Genomic DNA, 5,928 nt, shown 5'->3' with positions numbered 1-5,928 from the left:
TAAAGTATTCTTATGGAAAATATTTTTTTAGTAACACATGATAGTTTACTGAGCTGATTGGATGGTTAAATTGTTCTAACTCATAAGTCATTATTTATTTTAGTTTGTCAATATTTTAGTATTAAATTAGTTCCATTGTATGAGTACGTCTGATTTATGACATGTAATCCAATCGATGTCGGACACTCTAACCTTTTGACTTTTAATTACTGTAAATACGGAATTAAATATATTGTCTAGTTTGACAAAAGATTCACTTATGGCTACATATATATCTCACACTGTAATTAAAGTTTCTAATTTTCGTACGACACTCTTTTAAAATGGTTCTCGATGCTTTACGTGATATATTATGGACAAAGAGGCAGACTGAGGGAGTATTAACCCCACCTAAGTAGGTGAATGATACCATAACTACAAAAAAAAAAATAGCCTATTTGTGGAGGGTATTTTTACGTTTTGCGGCGGTCAGCGACCCTCATTAATTGATGTTGCTGCGGTCTTCAAAACCCCAGCTGTAAGATTCGCCGCTATCATTTTGTGGCAGTTTTTTACAGTCCGCCATAACCATTTAATGGAGGTTATTTTCCGGCGGTTTAACCCCCACAGACTAAAATTATATAGCATTTACTATGCCAAATGTAAATTATGTTCTCTGATTGTACAAATCTCTGGGCTGTCCCTTGGTCAAGTATTTGGGCAGTGGGTACATAAACCATATAACTATAGTTGGAACAAAACTTTAATAAGCAAATGTGTAAGTTAAATATACGAACAAATCTTCTTTTGCTTAGAATAAATTTTTGCAGTATAAGTTACAGTTAACGAATTCTCTGATGATCATTGATTTCATTGATTGTAAACCTTCGTTTCCATTGCTATTACAAATTTTTCAGCGCAAGAGACAAAAGAAGAAGATTTTCAGCTTGTTTTGTCTTCAACAGAAATTTTTCTAGCTTAACTACCCAATACTATAATAATTACAGGAGTTTTGAAGTAGAGGAAAAAACCTCCTTCTTCTATAATAAAAAAGGAACAGAGATAACCTAAATCAAATCGCGTGCAAAAACTACTAAAATTGGAGCAGAGAGAACCAAAATTAAATCATGTACAGAAACTACTGAAATTCGGATATTACGAAAACATAATAAAAACCCTAATTTGACCTTTCAACAGATTAGGAAGGAGAGGACAGAGAGCTCCAATTCGAGTTGTACCTTTTGCTAGGAGATTCAGCTACAAGCACACTTCAAAAGCAATTGCTGAAATTCACATTACACAATTAAAATCGCACAGATATCAAACTTAGAGGAATTAAAATCGGATATAAAAATCGCACAGATAAATTACTTAAAATAATGATAATTCAAATAATGGGAGATTAAAGAGAGAAGGAGAACTTGCCATTTCAGAAGAGAGAAAGAATTTCTCTTAACCCTAAATCGTTAGAATGAAGGAGAGTTGTGAGAAAGATGAGTGATTTTTTTAGGGCTTTTTTTATCAAGCTTAAAAGAAAAGACCGAATAAAAAGAGGGAAAGGTCAAAATAATGAAGGAAATATTGTGCTTGTTAGCGCCTTTTTTTAACTAGCGGAGATTCTAGACGCCCCAAATTAATTTTTAGTGCGAAGGTTAATAAGACCCCGTAATTAGATCCAATTTGGGTGTTCTTTAGAACCCCGTAATAAAACCGACTGTTTTTTTGTAGTGCCATAACGCATTCCTAGCATCTACAACCAGAAATTAAAAGAAAAGGAATGAAATTAAATTGTCTCTTTTACATTGAACTGATCAAGTCCATCTATACGGGGACCAGAAAAAGAGAGACCAAAACAAATCATGACTCAGGAATCCTGGAAAAGAATCACAACTAATGAGTGTGGTCTCACTTTGCTGCTTGACTTGAAAAGCTTTTTACAGTGCAGGATTACCGCGACATCTATTTACGTGATGATCTCGTTTCTTGGACGACAATTCAATTTGAGTTTATGATGCTTTTCAAACAACTTTTTCATGGATAATTTTGAGAAAAACTAGAAAAGAAATTACTATGTTTCAATCTAATTAAAATGGTATGGACTAAAAAAACGTACGAAAAACTAAAGTAGGTTTTAATTATTATCCGGGAAAAGAATTACTATGAGTGTGGTTGTGACCGAAAAGAAGTGAATAAAAAGACGCTTGGCCAAAATGAACTTATGATATCACATTAGATCCTCTTTTTCTGGTCAAAGTTTCATTATAAGAAGATATGATTATATGAGTTTATAGAACTGTCCATCAAAGTACGTAAATCCAATGTCTTGAACTCATTTAATCATATCTTCTTTTAATTAAGTTTGAATTTGGCTGAATAGTTCCTTATCTAGTTACCTTTGAGCAAATGTGCATCCATTACTCAAACTCTAAGTATTTTTAAAGTTATAAGTTTATATTTATATATTTTTAATATTTTAATAATTTTTTATACATAAATTTATACTACGCATCAAAAATTATACGTTCAATTAAACCTATCACTAGAATTTGTCTTTAAGTCTACTTTAAATAATTGCAAAAGAAAATACTTTTTACCTCGAGATGTTTGTAGTGGAAAATAAGTACGGATAGTTGCACGTATTATTTTGCAGAATATGTCATTGTCATGTTTTCCTTCCCGATTGAAGAACGAACGAATTGGCACCTGATTAGAAGCTTTAAAATTTTCGAGAAAAGAAAAGATAATATTAAAACAACGATATCAACTTGAGATGGTAAAATAATTGAGAAACTAAATTATGCTGAAGATATCATCTATGTTAAGAAAACAACTATGGAACTGGCAAGAAATGACACACATAAATTTAGAATATTTCGTGAAAATCTTTTATTACCACTACACATGACAAAAGAAGAAGAATTTGCATACTCTGATTAAGAAGTAAAGCCTCATAAGCTACATTTTTTATTTTTTACGTGGTTTCTGATTAAATCCTAGATCACTTTACTAAAGTAGCATTTTCTTTTCCTATTAATAAGTTTCTATAACTATAAGGTATTATTTCTATAACTACGTACAAGGTGTACGGTTCAATTGTTTAGAAACTAAAATGTCTTAATTAATTTAAACTTGTTCTGATTTTGTTTTTAAATCATTAAACAAATAAAAAACTGTGTGGAGAAATGCAAAAAACAGAAGATTTATTATAACATTTTCAGTGTGTTTTATGTTTGAGACTTTTCTCAAAAGAAAGTACACATTAATATATTAGCACATTACAATGATCACAATCAGAGTTATATTTTCATAATAACTAATGACACCCAAACGTATTAATTGAATATAGTATGATCTCTTTACCTAATTCATTGGTATGTTTACCGAATCAAGATTATTACTTAATTAAGATATCTAAAATTGCCAAAGATAATATCCAATTTTACTTCAACAAAATTAATTATTTGAGGAATTCAGATACGAAAAGCTAGTTTTCAAAATTAAAATCTAACATGGCCGAAAAGATGAGTCAGGTTATTGGTATGTTCTATTGATAAATTAAAGAAGGCCAATGGTCAAATCAGTATCCTAAACGTGGCTAACTACGACTAGGAAACAAAAAAGAAAAGGTTAAAGGGCAAAAAACAAATAACGGATTAATGATAGCTGTACGAGGAAGTGATGGCAAGCCTGAGCTACATAGCAAAGATATTTACGTTGCAATTAATTAAGAAAAATTGCATGGGCACCATATTTGGTTTAACTTGAATTTATTTTTTATTTTTTTAATTTATACCCACTGTATAAATAACTGTCCCTTTTCTCCTTCTTCTTCTTCGGGTAAAAGTGATTTTATATTGTATTTATGAACATATTTTAAGATAATTTATGATATTTTATAATGGTAAGCATGTGGCGCTTTATTTTTTATTATTTCTTAGGATTTTTCTTTTTCTTTTTCTTTATTGCAAAATAGGTTCGTTAGATTTATTATTGTTTTGACAAATTGATGATTGAGATTTGTTTTTTTTTTTAATATTTGGAGGTTATGTTTCAAATTTGAGCTCATTTGGAGTAGATTTAGGTATTAAATCACATATTTGATTGTTAAAATTCGAAGAACAAATTTCTATTTCTGGGCAATTTGCACTTCAGACATATTTGGCCTTTAAGTGCATGAAAATATTGGTTACACTTTAGACCTTTTGGCTTTAAATGTCATCTGAAGTGCAATTTTTCACTTCATACTTATTGACTTTAAGTGCATGAAACAATTAGTTGCACTTCAGACCTTTTGGCCTTAAGTGCATCTGAAGTGCAATTTTTTACTTCAGACTTATTAGCCTTAAGTGCATGAAACAATTAGTTGCACTTCAGACCTTTTGGCCTTAAGTGCATCTGAGGTGCAATTTTTTACTTCAGACTTATTAGCCTTAAGTGCATGAAACTATTGGTTGCACTTCCGACATATTTGGTCTTAAGTGCATTTTTCACTTCAGACCTATTGGCATTAAGTGTAGGAAAACGTTTGTTGCACTTCAAACCTTTTGGTCTTAAGTACATATGAAGTGTAATTTTTTTCATTTCAGACTTATTGGCCTTAAGTTTATGAAACCATTGGTTGCACTTTAGACCTATTTGGCCTTAAGTGCATTTGAAGTGCAATCTTTTCACTTTAGACTAATTTTTTTTTAACTTCTGATCTGATAAGTCTGAAGTTGATGGTAAAATGGGTAGGCTTGCAATTGTTTTTACAAAATGGGTATAGATTCAATTGTGACCCCAAAATCGGGTATAGATGCAAAAGCCCCAATTAATTAGCGATGTAACATCCCAGCATTTTAGCCATATTATTAAAGAGTTTTACTTACCACTAAACTAAGTAGGCTGATTTAACAACTGTGGAAATTATACCGTAAATCATTATGAATAAAAATTTTAAGTAGTTAAACACTTTATATATTTAAGGATTCATTAGAATTTAAAAATTATTTTTTGTGAGAATATTTTCTTGTTAATAGAACAAATAATGCGAGCTCTTCTTGTTTTTAAAGAAAATTAAAAGACAAAATTGCCTTTCAATTTGGTATGGTTTTTTATGTGTTGTGAATTGTTTGTCTTACTTTTTCGAATTGTGCACATCTATGTACCTTGAACATCTATGTACAAAATGCGACCTCTAGTTCTAATATTGTCAATATTTGGATGGAAAATGTCATACATAGGCCTTGTACATAACCCATTTTGCTAGCTCTTCCAAGTGCTCAAATCATATTTTTAAGAGTTTAAGTTACACCATTAGTGTAAGGGAATTTTTACATCATTAGGTCACTTTTACATGTTGTAGCAGATAACTTGACTTATTTCAAGATTGCAAATAAGAAGACTTATCTGTAAATATCTTTTGAGTGATCTAATAATATAAATATTAGTGTGCTTAAGTACATGTTTGGAATTAGAAAAAAAAGAAATCATTTGAAGATTCTAGAGAGAAGGTGGTTGCGGAGGCGCCGTAGAGCTCTAGATATTAGCCTATAACTGTTGATTCTAATTTGTGATTTGTAGTCTTGAGAAGGTCATGGTATAGCAGTAACTTTCAATTTATGGTCGTCTTGGGCAGAAAAAGACAGTAAACTTCGTAAAAGATTACATGATCAACGCAGGAAAATGGATTGACATGACATGAAACAACTAATTCACATATACTACAACAACAACGACCACAACAAATTAATCCAGTAAATTCCTACAAATGAGATATGGGAAAGGTAAAATTTACGCAGCCTTACCCCTACTTTAAATGATAAAAAGGTTATTTCTAATGGTCCCTCAGATAAAAAAAAAAAAAGAAAAAAAAGTAATGACATCATTTAGTAACAACAATAAGATAAAAAGAAGATCTAAGCCAGAGTAACAACTAAATTGTAGGTAATAATAACAACAATTTAAGAA

The 5,928-nt window shown here is 30.7% G+C and overlaps 1 long non-coding RNA gene across 1 annotated transcript; it reads right to left on the bottom strand.

The window, feature by feature from the left end:
• Window positions 1–767: 767 nt before the first annotated feature.
• Window positions 768–1,633, bottom strand: LOC142180195 (uncharacterized). The gene is made up of 2 exons (XR_012708354.1): window positions 1,405–1,633; window positions 768–1,262 (listed from the first exon to the last, which is right to left on the bottom strand). It is a non-coding gene; the product is annotated as an uncharacterized LOC142180195 (long non-coding RNA).
• Window positions 1,634–5,928: the final 4,295 nt, after the last annotated feature.

The sequence above is a fragment of the Nicotiana tabacum genome, chromosome 4, assembly GCF_000715075.1.
Source record: "Nicotiana tabacum cultivar K326 chromosome 4, ASM71507v2, whole genome shotgun sequence".
Classification (NCBI taxonomy): Eukaryota; Viridiplantae; Streptophyta; class Magnoliopsida; order Solanales; family Solanaceae; genus Nicotiana; species Nicotiana tabacum.
This window is presented reverse-complemented; position numbering and strand designations above follow the sequence as displayed.